The sequence below is a fragment of the Lepidochelys kempii genome, chromosome 3, assembly GCF_965140285.1.
Source record: "Lepidochelys kempii isolate rLepKem1 chromosome 3, rLepKem1.hap1, whole genome shotgun sequence".
Classification (NCBI taxonomy): Eukaryota; Metazoa; Chordata; order Testudines; family Cheloniidae; genus Lepidochelys; species Lepidochelys kempii.
In genome coordinates, this window is record NC_136382.1 from 199,111,669 (window position 1) to 199,126,004 (window position 14,336).

Genomic DNA, 14,336 nt, shown 5'->3' on the forward strand with positions numbered 1-14,336 from the left:
CTGCAGAGGAAGTAGTGGGAACATGTGGTGAGGAAGCATCCTCTACTTCCTCCCCATAGCACAAGAGCTGATTCAAACGTATCCATTTCAATAGTTGTAGGGCATGCCTCAGGAACACATGTTCAAGAAATAATCATATACACACATTCTTCCCTACACAGATGTCTTCAAGGACTACAGGTTGGATACTAGTGACACACAATATTCAAAATACAGACTTAGTTATTTTATCCAGTGGTGACCATTGCTTCACTACAAATAACACTTGCTGAAGAAAAGCTAAAGCTTCCTTCTTTGCTTTTTGGAATTGGGGAGAAGGATTTTTGTTTTTTTAATGAAACCTTTCTCAAGGATAAGACATGAAAATAAACATGGAAAATAACGAAGGGATCAATTCTGAAAGGTGCTGTGTGCCCTCACTTTCCTCTGATGTTATATCAGCTGAGAGAACACAATACCTTGCAGAGCTGGATCCAGAGTGAATACAGCAAAATTTATTTTACCCGAAGAAAACCAACAATTTTGTATCACTAGAAGTCTCCAAAATGAAGCAACAGAATAGCCTTTGCATAGTATCAAAATACAACAGCAGTATAAAGCACAAAGCTCTCCAGTACCAGTACTATCTGACATGATGTTTTGATGGAGCTGCTGGTAGGAATGTAATCTATTAATATTGCATAATTGGTTTGTGCAGCTTGGAATAGAAACAGACATTTTAGTCTACATTAGCTACTCAGTGGTTTAAACACATTATATTCTATATTTTATTTGGATACAGTTTGTCCCAAGCATGGCTCACACATGTTTTTATCTAAGCAGGGCCACTGAAAGGGTTTCTAATAACAGGAGGACAAAGTTACAGCTGATACCAACATTTAATTTAATCTAAATGAACAACAGCATAATAGTCAGAATGAAAATGTATAGCAATAATAAATGCAAAATATAGCAAATAATAAATGTAGTTAAAAGCTGGGAGATACATCTGTTGTAGGATGCATGATACAATATTAGAAGGCAAAATACAATATTTATTGGAGCTTCCATTAATTAAGAAAGAAAGAAAAAGACAGTAACTAAAAGGAGCTGGGCACAACTGTTGTCCTTGTGCTCTCCTGAGCAGAAAGACATGGTGGCCTATGTCCACACTCCTTTTATACCGACTACCAGTGCTAGCCTGGGACAGCCCTTGAACTTAGGAGATCTTCATGACTGAGATCTTACCGAGTCCCTGTGCGATAGAAAAAAAGAAGGGTAGAAAAGAGGTTCCATGTGCCCATCCACACTAGGGCCTGACACAATATGGTTCTATTTTCTCTTTGAACCAAAAATTTACTCTTTAGTATGTGCATGCACCACTCATTGAGGTCAGTGGAAGTTGCAATGCATAGTAGAGGGTTGAGTTTGAACGGCAAGTTGATGTCAAAGAAATCAACAGATAATTCTCATACAGTAAGAGCTACATCCAGAATAAATGTTCAATGAGTTTTTTCTTGGCTTCTTTACATTAGAAATTCAGATTTCTGTCTCCTTGGAAGATTATTGAAACTGGAGAACTAGCAAAATGACATCCAGAGAGACACAAAAGACTGAAATTTGGGCAACTGAGAAGGGAAAGGATCTTGGTCAAATTGTTTAATAGTCTTGTATTTGTTTCTGTTAATGCTAATGCCAAAGGAATGCGAATCCCAAATAAAAGTCTTAGAGAGCACCACTACAATTACTGCAATTATATATTTCACATATCCATTAAAGACAGGTTTCAGAGTAGCAGCCGTGTTCGTATTCACAAAAAGAAAAGTAAAAGGAGTACTTGTGGCACCTTAGAGACTAACAAATTTATAACCTTTTGTGAGCTTATGCTCAAATAAATTTGTTAGTCTCTAAAGTGCCATAAGTACTCCATATCCATTAAAAAAATCTCAATTTCCAAGGTTAGGTCACTTGGCTGTGGAAACGTCCCCTGCTGAACTAGTTCTCTGTTTTGACACAGCCCTGAACACAGGTCTGTGCTCAAAAGCACAATGGAACTCATAATACATTTGTACATAAACATTTCACTGCCTAAAATGCAGTGCAACGGAGATACTTTTGTGAGATTGTTATAAGGGATGGAGACCATGATTTTCTTTTCCGCATAAGGAATGTGCCACTATTTTTTTAAATGAAGTCTGAAGTGTTCTCTTACTGCTCTCATATATGTAGTATATCAGTTGAAGCTAAATGCTAATAAGACTCGGGAGTGTCTCAGTGTCTTTAACAGCTTCCTTTTACGCATCTGGCACCCAACTCTTCATCAAATGGATCAAAACTCAGTCTATAAAATTACTATAAAATAAACCAATTAGGTATCCTCATCAGTCAGTTCCATTCTTATTCTTTGTTCAGCAACACAATGAGACTGAATCTGCATGTAGGTTGAAACACTCTGCTCTTCCATACTATAGTCTTTTAGTTCAGAGGAGTGGTGTACAGTGGTGTTAGAAAGTCGTTATTCTGTCTGCTTTCACAGCTGCCAGCAGTCTCTACATCCTTTATTCTCCAAAAAATTAAACTCATTGAAAACATTTGTCAGGGTCACTAAAGATTTATTGAACTTTACTGCTAGGCAAACAGATTTGTAAAAGCTTTACATTAATTCTGTTAATGTTAAACTTCTGCTTGCAAAAAAAAAAACTTTGGCAATAATGGAAGACTAAAGTTAAGATTTAAATAAATTAAAAAGCTATTATGTTTCCTATCCCTTTCTCTCTCTCTCTTTAAAGTTATAAGAGATAGACAAAGTAGGTGAGATCTTTTACTGGATCAACTTCTGTTGGTGGAAGGGACAAACTTATGAGCTTCATAGAGCTCTTCTTCACATCTGGGGAAGGTAACCAGAGCTAAATAGAAGTTGGGACAGATTGTTAAGCATAAGAGGTTCATACATGCTGTAGGACAGTGGGTCTCAAACTTTTTTACTGGAGACCCCTTTCTCATCACAAACCTCTGAGTGCGACCCCACCTAATAAATATATTAAACAGTGTATTTAATTTAACACCATTATAAATGCTGAAGGCAAGCAGGGTTTGGGGTCGAGGTTGACAGCTCACATCCCCCCATGTAATGACCTCGTGACCCCCTGAAGGGTTCCAACCCCAATTTTGAGAAGCCCTGCTGTAGGAGATCACTTAAAATGAAGTGGGAAACTGAGGGTTTGAGTTGGTGTCCTCTGTCTCTGGGGAACTTTCTTCTGATGAGATGAGTTGAGTTTGGGGGGTTGTTTGAGGGTCAGAGAGGAAGTTGGGGAAAGATTTATTTCAGGATATGGTCCCATCAATCCTCCAGCCTTGCTCAGCTCATCATGAGAAGCAAGCTCCCCACAGACATGAACACATCAACTCAAACCATCATCAGATCCTGCCAGAATACCATATGCAAAACCTGCAGACATGTCTCTGTTGCTCTAATGATCAATACCCCACACAACCCATCTTTCAAGTTCCACAGATCCTACACATGCCTTCTCAACATGTGATGTACCTCATTCAGTGCATCAAATGCCCCAATAACTACTATGTGGGTGAAACCAAACACTCACTATGCTTTTGAATGAACTCATACAGAAAAATGATAAAAGACAAACATCCTCTCTCCCATGGGCAAACACTTTTCACAAGGCGATCACTTTATATCTGACCTATCAGGCCTTTTCCTCAAAGGAAACCTGCACAACACTTTCAAAAGATGAACTTGGGAATTTAAATTCATAACCTTGCAAGACACTAAAAATTATCGACTAAACAGACACTGGTTTTACGGTTCATTAGTATTACAACAATTCATAACACACTATACTGTCTGCTAACCCTTAATTATCCACTTCATTTTAAGTGGTCTCCAAAAGCATGTGCGAACCCGTTATGCTTAACAATCTATCTCAAAATGTATTTAGCTCAGATACTCTGGTTACCTTCCCCAGACCTGAAGAAAAGCTTTGTGAAGCTTGAAAGCTTGTCCCTTCCACTGACAGAAGATAGTCCAATTAAAGATATTTCACCTACCTTGTCTCTCTCAGACCCTGGAACCAGAACAGGTATAACATGGCAAACTACAAGAGATGCAAGCTTTGGCACCTTAAAAGGTACCTTGCATAGAGTTGGACCCCAATCCTGCTATCAGGTGTGCAGGAATCAGATCTTACAGATACATGGAATGTCACTGAAGTCTGCACCGATCCAGCTGCAGGATTAGGGCTTTGATTAGTAATCTCCATAACTCTATAGCCATCATAGCATTCAATTCTCTGTTGCAATTATGCATATCAATAATGATATTTCACAAGGCTGCAAAAGATTGCCTGTTTTATAACTCTGCTTTGCCAAATCAGTTATTTCTCAGGCATAAAACACAAAACTGAATTTCAGAATTATATAAATGCTGACAGAATTTTCTCTCCTTACCATACATTCAATACAGTGACTTGAAAGAGAAATAGTTTTGTATCCTCTCTCATTGTTTTGTAATTTGAAAACTGACGTCTACAACATTTTAACAGTGAAAGAAAAAGCAGTTAATCTATTCCCTCAGTCACCAAGAGAGATGACTGTGCAGGAATAGATTCTGGAAAGAGAAAATATTTCCCCTAAAAGAAAAAGAAAATTCTAGAAGCCTAACATTTCTTACCAAAAAGATATGCAGACATTTAGTTAATCCCACAGACTCTTATGCAATGACTAATTAAATTAGAGGAGAAAAATATTTTAGGGGCTTTTTTGAGGGGGGTTGCTATACTCAATGACAAGCACATATAATGATTTTTGGCAATTATAAAGATTTCATGTTTGAACAAACACCTTCTTCTAAACTTCTTATCACACACAAAAGTGAATTAACCATTTGGGTGAGACAAGTAATTAAGACAAATTAGAAAACAGTTTCATGTGCTTTCTACATCACAAATACCTTATGAATGCCTTTCAGTGACCCAAAAACTGAACAATAAGAACTGTGTTAAAGGCTACTGTCAGAGACTAAAAGGAGAGAGATGCAAGCTTTGTCTAGGTTCATCCACAGAAAAATCAGCAAATTGCCATGTCATGCATTTTGTACCCTTCCCAGCAATAATGTGAACCTTTGCCCTTTTGGCCTGACAGATTAAATCGAAGCATGAAGGAGTGGGGGTATTCTTAACTGAAGAATATTTCATTTTAAAAGCTGACCTAAGCCTCTATTTGCCCTTTTCATTTTGATCTCATAATATTAAAGTATTTTTCTTCAGATACTGAGTCCAATCTGTCTCTCTCTCTCTCTACCCTTTTCTGAAGTATTTTAGGTTTCTGAATTTCTTAGTTTTCAGTGAAGTGTATCCTTTACATGGTTGAAAAATCAAACAGCTTAGATTTAGCAGTTGGGATTTTTTTGACACAGAAGTGCGCAAATACTTTGAAAAAATATTTTAACAAGTTGGAATAACTTTTTACATAATTTAAAGTATGAACTATTTTTATATGCGCTGAGATTTCAAAAAGTATAATAAAACAATGATCTTTGGTTTAAGGACTACTTTTGCACTTGCATATAATCCATCGTTTATGATAGGAACTGTATGCACATTCCTCTCTCCTCTCTCATACTGCAACAATTTAAGGAGTTTATGTACCTGCCTTGAAAGTACTTTGTAATCCAGCCTTCAGTTTTTCCTAAACCACAAATACTAATATTTGATACTGTGATGAAATAATAGTGTAAACTTTCATTCTGGATTTTCTTTGAAATTTACAATTCACTACATTTTCTACAGTTACTTTAAAAACAAACCCCCAAAAATGTGCCTCAGTTATAGTCTTTCACACCCAAAAAATCATGGGCTGGGGTCTGGATGACCCTGGCCTATAGTAATAAAATACTGAACATCTCTGGTTCATATCTTCCCTAAAGTCAGAACCTTCTGACAGATGTTGCCTGACCTACGTACAGTGAATTGGCAGCCTCAGTCCAGTTTGTAGTGGACAGATGTCCATAACAGAAAAACCTCCACAACACGAAAAAGAAAAGAGACAGAGGCCGTGGAAATTGAACCGTCTTCTTATGTCAAGAGACCCTCCAAGGTAAGATTGAAGTACTTGCTCAACAAACCAGAGTTTGCACTGTCATTGACTGCACTCTACAAGGGCTTTAAAATTGGTACTCTTTGTACTGGCAAAAAGAAAAGGAGGACTTGTGGCACCTTAGAGACTAACCAATTTAAATTTAAATCAACACATGGAAGAGGACCTCTCTTCACCTAGCATAAAACAAGCTAAATGAAGCTGATAATGTTAAACTATAAAGGCATTGAACGCTAACCACTCCCATTTAAAAATCCATTTCTGGAACATAGAAAAAACCCCAAACCTCCACAAGCAATTTATGAAGTTCTTGATGGCTAAAAAGGTAACTTTTCTTTTTTGTAGAGACCAATACAATATTGGGTCTTCCCAATAACGGAGTAGAAATCGGGCATACATGTGTCCACCATGAATCAATATTTAGAGATCATATAGCTGGTACTCTCTTTAGACATGTTCTTCGGAAACATTTGCCAGACTTCAAGCTGACATACAGGGGGGAAAAGGCGGTTTTGCACCACATCCATGACAGACAAAATGCTGAAAAGCCTGATATTTATTATTCTGCGTTCTGTCTGCTCTGTTCTTTCTGGAAGACGCTGTGGAAAGTTAGTAAGAGGATATCACAGATCTGAGGCAAGTAAAGCTTGATTAACTAAGAAAAATCAGTTTGACAGTTTAAAATACCATTTTTCTTTTGTTTAGGCCTATTTAATTCAAATGTGCTATAAAAAGTTGAAAGAAAGGGTCTGTTTCTTCACTAGCTCTTGCTCTTTGATTTAAAGACTGAGACAGTTCACAACACAAGTATCCAAAGAGATTTCCAGGAAGAACAAAACAAGGTAAGACTTGATATTCCCAAGGTTTCTAAGGTTAAAAACAACCAACCACCACCACATATTTCAGGCCTTTTTTTATGCCTCACAAATAAAAGCACTACTGCTTTTTCTTTCTTTGCACGTTACCTTTAAAGCTGTTCACAATGTTATCCAGGTCTTCTGTTTAACTTGAAAATCCAACACATTGCTAGTTAATTAAATTGGGGTACTACAGCTTCTGTCATGATGCAGCACTGATGCCACCCAAAATACAGACTTTGAGGGCACTCATTCACTGGGCCGTACTTATACCATTGCTTTCATAAAAAGATGCAACTATTGCCAAGTATGGCCTTTGTTTTTACAATCTAAATTCCAGGATATTTGGCCAAATATTTTTATATATATATATATATATATTCCCCTCCCTCTCCATCCAGAAACAAGTGTTTCCATTCTGGAGTCTCTGAATTTCTATGGTCTGTAAATCTATATATATATATTTTTTTACCTTTCTCCACTCAATAGGGAACCAGGGAAACCTCAGTGTTTTGGTAAATTGAGGTTCACAGATCATCCAGAACTGATTTTTTAAAATAGACTGAATGGAAACTACAGCTGTTATTTAGACATTAAAATAAATAAATAAATAAAAGATTGAGAGAGAACTGGAGCACAGGTTCATGAATCTATAGGTGATTCAAGCCTTGAGAGTTGGTACTATACCGATTTAATGGGGGAGACCAGCATTTCTCAAATTGGGGGTCCTGACCCAAAAGGGAATTGCAGGGGGTCAAAAGGTTATTTTAGAAAGGATCATGGTATTGCCACCCCTTACTTCTGCACTGCTGCTGGAGGGGCACTGCCTTCAGAGCTAGGCGCCTGGCCAACAGCAGCCATTCTCCAACTGCCCAGCAGCAGATACCATGATCCCCTCTAAAATAACCTTGTGACCCCCTGCAATTCCCTTTTGGGTCAGGACCCCCAATTTGAGAAATGCTGGTCTCCCCCATTAAATTGGTTTAATATAGGGTAAAAGCACACAAAAGACCAGATTTCACAGTCCATGACACGTTTTTCATGGCCGTGAATTTGGTAGGGCCCTGTTTATAAATATTTCTCTATTTCTGAATACTCCAGGGATTGAATTTGTTCGCAGTCTTACATTCCTGTGTTGGCTTTCAACATGTATTAAATCTATCATTTTAAAACATACTTCTAAGGTTAAACCATTGTCACGAGACTCCCTAGGGGTGAAAGTTTATGACGGATCTATCAGATGTCATAAAATTGCTGCTTTTCTACAAAGATTTATTCACCCAAATTATACTATCTTCATTAGGTTCTTTGGTTCAGTTTGTTTATATCAATGAAAAGGCATTATTTTTGGCCTGTGTACAGCTCTATGGACATTCTATATAGTAAGCATTCTCAGAAGCCCAGGACCTGGAAGTGTTAATCTCCCCTAGACAATATTTTAATTGCCGCTCCTTCTCAGAAAGCAATAATGCTTAACTGGAATCTGACAACCCATCTCTTTAAATCCTTGAGATCTTAGATAATTGAAAATAAGAGATTGATGATTCCACAAAAGTAATTTCTGGGATTCCTAACTTAATAAGAAAGTCAGACTCAATATACCACTTGTAGGCAAGGAGACATTTATTTAAATTGTAAGAAAGAACCAAAGAGTTATCAATTAAATCTCGGTAGTACTGCCATTCAAACTTTACCTTATCTTCCCCCATACCCTCTCATACCTTTTAAGTTTTGGAGTTAGGTGCTTCAAAAGTAGGCAAAATGCCTCCTCTCCTTTTAGATACAGTGCATCATGGAAACTTTGGTATAAGGTAGAAACCAATTAGAACATGAAAAGCCTGGAATTGCTAGTTACTTGGAGAACTTTGTATATTTAATTCAATCCACCTACTGGACATTTTAGGATTTTGCCCCTCCTGATTGGTGAAGGCTAGTAAAAATAATCATGATCTCTGCAAATGGAAATCAGCCAAACTCCTTCAAAATGCACTAGTTTGTCCAATCCTCCTAAAAAACAAACAAACAAACAAAAACACACACACTAAAACTGAAACACAACACCACACCAAAAGCAGAAAACCTCTCCATGTCTTGCTCTATTTCATCTCTCCCAATTCTAGATAAAATACTTGAAAAAACAATAACCAAATTCCAACAACATGCCAAATCTACCAACATCCTGGATACTTTGCAGTCAGGTTCTGGCCAGGGCATACCACAGGTAACAGTTTTGTGAGCATGAAAATATGTACTCCTCATGGCAATGGACAGAGGCCACATTTAAGTGTTCATCCTACTCGTTCTCTCTGTAGTCTTTGACATAGGTGACCAGCAGATGCTGTAGATTCACTTACTGGACATAGCTGAAGTAGATGGCACAGTACTATGATCTACTTCAGAGGTTCTCAAACCATGATCCGTGGACCACCAGTGGTCCACAAGCTCCATTTGGGTGGTCCGTGGGCAGCTGTACACGAGAGAATGAAGGGTCACCCACCTAATTAATGGAGCCGTGCAGACGTGGCTTCACTAATTAGGTGCCTGGACCCTGGAGAAGACGCACATGTAAGGTGAGGTGGTGGCCTTGGGGGGAAATAAGGGGTAGGGGACAGTGTGGTGAGAAAAGGATATGTGGGGAATTTGGGATTGCAGGGCTGTGGAAGCCAGAGAAAGAGGCAACTTTCCCCAGCTCCAGGTCTGTGGCTGCCGAGAAGAGACCACCCTACTTCCCAGCCCCAGCTCAGAGGCTGCTGCACCAGGGGAGAGAGGGTGCATCCATCACATTAGAAAGTTAAGACTACTGATATTAAAATAGGAGTTGTGTGCTGTTATTTGTAGAACAAAAAACGTTATTTTTTTTTATATAGTGCTTTTATCCAAAGCACTTTACAACACTTAGCTAATGGTACAAACAACATTTGGAAAGATCATTAAGTGGTCCACTGAGACCCTCAGCAATTTTCAAGTGGTCTGCAGAAAAAAGGTTTGAGAACCATTGATCTACTTTATATCAAATTGTTCAAAAATAAGATGGCACTAAGGGAGTATCTGGAATTCGTTCTCAAGCCTGAGCAATGCTACAACCCTGTGTGCCAGGCTGCTATAATTGGAGTGAGGAACTGGCACTTTGGGGGCATTGCTTAAGTACCAAGACCATGTGTCATAAAAATACCCAAAGGATGTGGGAGAAAGAAGATGTGATAGACACAGAATAAATACCTAGAAAATGGAGGGCATACTAGCACCAATCCAGCTTTCAGGCCAAACAGTAGCACAGAGAGAAGATTGCTCAAGCCCCCAGATATTTGACAGTGGTTTTAAGAGTCAGACTGCACAAAAAGAGGCAGAAAGACGTATGAAGTCTGGGGCAGTGTCAACAAAAAATGTAGATGTTAACCCCCTTTTAGGGCATCAGTAGAACAATACAAAATGTTATGAAAAAGCTAATTAAACTAAAACTGGATTGCTGATAAAGAATATTGTTTGTATACATCAGACCTATAACGTATACAGTTTGTATACATTCAGCCCTATAATGGTCAGCAATACCATGAGAAGGCCTGCACTAGCCATGGTGAAAAAAACAACAACCGCGTCTTGGAGCACTGGGGATAACCTAGCTAGGGTGCTCAGAGTTGACACAATATTCCCTACCCCTCACTGCTGGTAAAAACAGTTTCACATTTTCAGCTAAGAAAGTTCCCATTAAACCCACACACCGGCAGACACCAAGAGCGAATAACTGCTGATTGGTGTAGTTAGAGGATGAGAATTACCATGAATTTGCTTGTGTTTTCTGTTTTCAGGAAACAATGCACTGAAAAGGCATCATCAAAAAGACAGGTTTGTAAGGGCAAAAGTGTGGGCAAAACAGGATTGTGGGAACTGACATTAAAGAATATGACAGTGTTTAATCTCAATGTCTTTTCCAAACTGAATTTGAAGAAACAAAGGATTTATTCCTCTGTATTCTTTAAAAAGACTTCTAAAAAAAAAATAAAGTGCATATGGACAACAGAGAACATGGTATGACATTGCTACAATATGTACAAAGCTGAAATTACAGCTTCAAAGGAAAAACAGGTACACCGTTTGGCAATTACTTACCATGTTATATTTAGTTATATATTATACTGTGCTATATTACAGGTGGGACTGATCGTGCTGTCTATTTTTAAGGTTGCCCGACACTTCCCATTATAAGTCCCTATTTTCAGTTGACTTCCTCAGGCTGATTTTTTTTTTTTTTAATTTTGGACAAAAAGATTCAGGCATTTCTGAGAACAGGGCTAGGAAAAAGTATATTATTTTGTCCATGTTAAAAAAATAATTCTGGGGACCTTTTCTTCTAAAAGTTCCAGCACTCCCATGCATTGGAGGAGGTATGTGAAATTTGGCAAGGGGTAGCCTTTGTATCAGGGACGTGCCTTTTACTGGCCCCATGAAAATATATCAAAATCTGGCACAGTTACAAGCCTTTGAAAAATGGAAAGTTCCTCTATGCCCAGGAGAGACTACTTAGATTTTAACAGCTACATTCCTCGAAGAGTCCATCTGCACTGAACATGCTCTAACTGCAGCTCTGGGCTGCCGTGGGCTATGCCAGGTCCAGGTCTGGAAACCTGAACTTAAGACAGTCTCTCCTGTGCTCTTGTTGACCCCCTCTGCTGGGGTAAGGGTGGAGGAGGAAGCAGGTAGGCTGGAGAAGGAAGCTGCCTGATTCAAATGTAGACTGGACAAGAACCAGATGTAAATGGGGAGGCGGGAGAGATTGGGGCAAGAACCCTGGGAGGAGGAAGGATGGAAACTGGGACTGAGGGCAAGAGACAGGGAGAAACTGGGAGCTGAGGAGAGAAAAATGGAGGGGGACTGAGAGACAGCAGGCATGTAGCTGGTGGGAGACTGAGATCAGATAAGGAGCTGAAGACAGACTGCCATGCAAGACTGAACAGAGGACAGTGGAAATGGTTAGATAAAGAGCATGAGATTGAGACAAAGGACTAGAAGTGGGGTGAGACAAGATGAAGACAGGCAGGTGGGGACAGGGCAGAGGCTGTTAAACCTTGGGGGAAGTGGGCCGAAGGGCCACAAGAATGCACTCACCTTCAAAACCTGGAATGGAACCCAAGATTCACCATTCCCCTACTGTCAGCAAATACCTGTGAAATCTGCTGGCTAAGTGTCCTATTCTCTGCTAGTGCCAGTCCACACAGAGGAAGACAACCTACTATTGCTATCAGTTGATACCTTTTTTTTGTCTTGTTCTAATCAGAATAAAACCAAATTTCAAAGTAACTGTCCGCAAAAGGAAATGGAGCCTTGGCTCCAGAGCAATCCACCTGGAAGGCTGCACTGGAGCATAGACTGTGCTTGGAGATGGTCTACATGGTATACTTCCCACGAAAGGCATGGTAGCCATTGCCATTTCAACTAATTGACAAATACTGATGAAAAGATGTTTCATCACAACTTCTCTGACCAGCTGTCAACCTTGGCCCTGAAATTAGTGGAAACTTTTTAACCTTAAATCTTTCCATGCCTCAGTTTTCCACCTGTAAAAATCGAGGTAACAATATCCTTCTCCTCTCCCATGATTTTTGTGAAAATGAATTAATTAATATTTGTGAAGCGCTCTGATACTACAGTAGGTGTGTCACAGGAAAAGTCCAGGAGGAAATTAATAATTCTGTCTTCAGAACAGAATTTGAATATTGTGCCGTAAACAAGGCATTGATACCTGAGAAATTCCCCAGACTCCATTTTTTATTTCTGGCTTCCATTTTGAATAAGCAAGAGTCACTCCACCATTAGAAGCTGCAGGTCACATAACACTAAAACTAAAATTGGCAGGATAACCAAAGTAGGGGAAAAGTCAGTAGGTCATATCTCTGAGGTAAACAACAGGTGCAGGCTAAAAATAGAACTGACCATGTGGAATTACTGGAAAGTTGGCAGTTGGCATGCACAAGAAAGATCTGACAGGAAGACATTAGCAGAAGTCTCCAAAAAGTTTTGACAGGACAGTATAAAAGTCAGTGTGTCAGTGGGCAGCTGAGGGGTTAGAAGCTGGCAGAAGTGGACAGTGAAGAAGCAGTGGCAGCAGCAGAAGGAGCTCTGCCCTGCCACTGGAACACAGACACAGACTGGGACACGGACAGAGAAGAGGCAGAGACTTGAGAAGACATCAAAGTCAGCAGAGTAAGCCTGTCAGTTACAATCATAGTATAGTGTAGTGTTCCACTTAGAATAATCTCAACTGACTGTTATTGCGGTTTGAGGTGCTCTAAAACTTGCTGGATTTGTGTTTTAGATTATTATTGTATCAGAGATTTTTGTTTGCACCAAGAAAAGGTGCCTTTTTTGGGGTCAATCATTTATCGGAAGGCTGTATCTGTGTCCTACAGGTATTTCTTTAGGCACCTTGGAGACCCATGCCTTAGGAGAACAGATGGTTTAATAAGTGGCCTGTTTTGAGGGAACCCTTAATAAACCCAGGAGGGGGCAATAGATGAGCTAATCTAGAAGTACCCTAAATCTGTTTTAGGGTAACAGCATGGGGCAACACACTGAACAATGAGAAAACAAAATATTGAGTGAACACTGTCCATCATGTAAACTGAATAAGGCAGGGGTCCTGTGGAAAAAAAAAAAACAGAATGTGATCAAAGTATTTCATGATGCATATGCATAAAGGAGCTGAATTCAGGTTGCACAGGCAACATTAATTCTGGCATTTTCCTCCCTTTTGAAGTCTTGACTTTGCAACATTAATAACGTCCTTTTAACATTGCTTTTGTGTGTGTTATAGATATGATTTTATTTGAATATTGTTTGAAACATTTTATAGAAGAGTTATATTGTTTTTACTCTCACCAAAATTTTTCATCTTTTAAATAGCTGGTACAGGAAAATACAGATTTCAGAAGCACTGAATGTGAAATTTTTTGACCAGGATAGTCCTTCAGCATCCTGTAGAGGCAAATCAAATGTAAACAAATGATGACTCATTACCATGACAAAGCATTAATTTTATCTCCTTTTCCAGTAATTTTGTCATGAAACATGTGACCCCATCATACAAAGGATAAATTCACAAATTACAATAAGACTTTAGAATTTATTTCACATTTATCCAACCATGGGCCACTTCTTCCTCTTTACCCTAGAGCAGGGGTTCTCAAACTTCATTGCACCGTGACCCCCTTCTGACAACAAAAATTACTACAGGACCCCAGGAGGGGGGACAGAAGCCTGAGCCCGCTCAAGCCCTGCCACCCCGGGAGGGAGGGGAAAAGCTGAAGCCCCACTGCCCCAGACTGGGGGGGCCAAAGCCCAAGGGCCTGTAACCTGAGCCCTGCTGCCCATAGCTGAAGCCCTCAGGCTTTG

The 14,336-nt window shown here is 39.3% G+C and overlaps 1 protein-coding gene across 1 annotated transcript in view; it reads right to left on the minus strand.

Annotated features, from left to right (window-relative positions):
• Nucleotides 1–14,336, minus strand: part of MACROD2 (mono-ADP ribosylhydrolase 2) — a 1,318,211-nt gene that overhangs the window by 943,260 nt on the left and 360,615 nt on the right. The gene's annotated exons all lie outside the window — the stretch shown is intronic.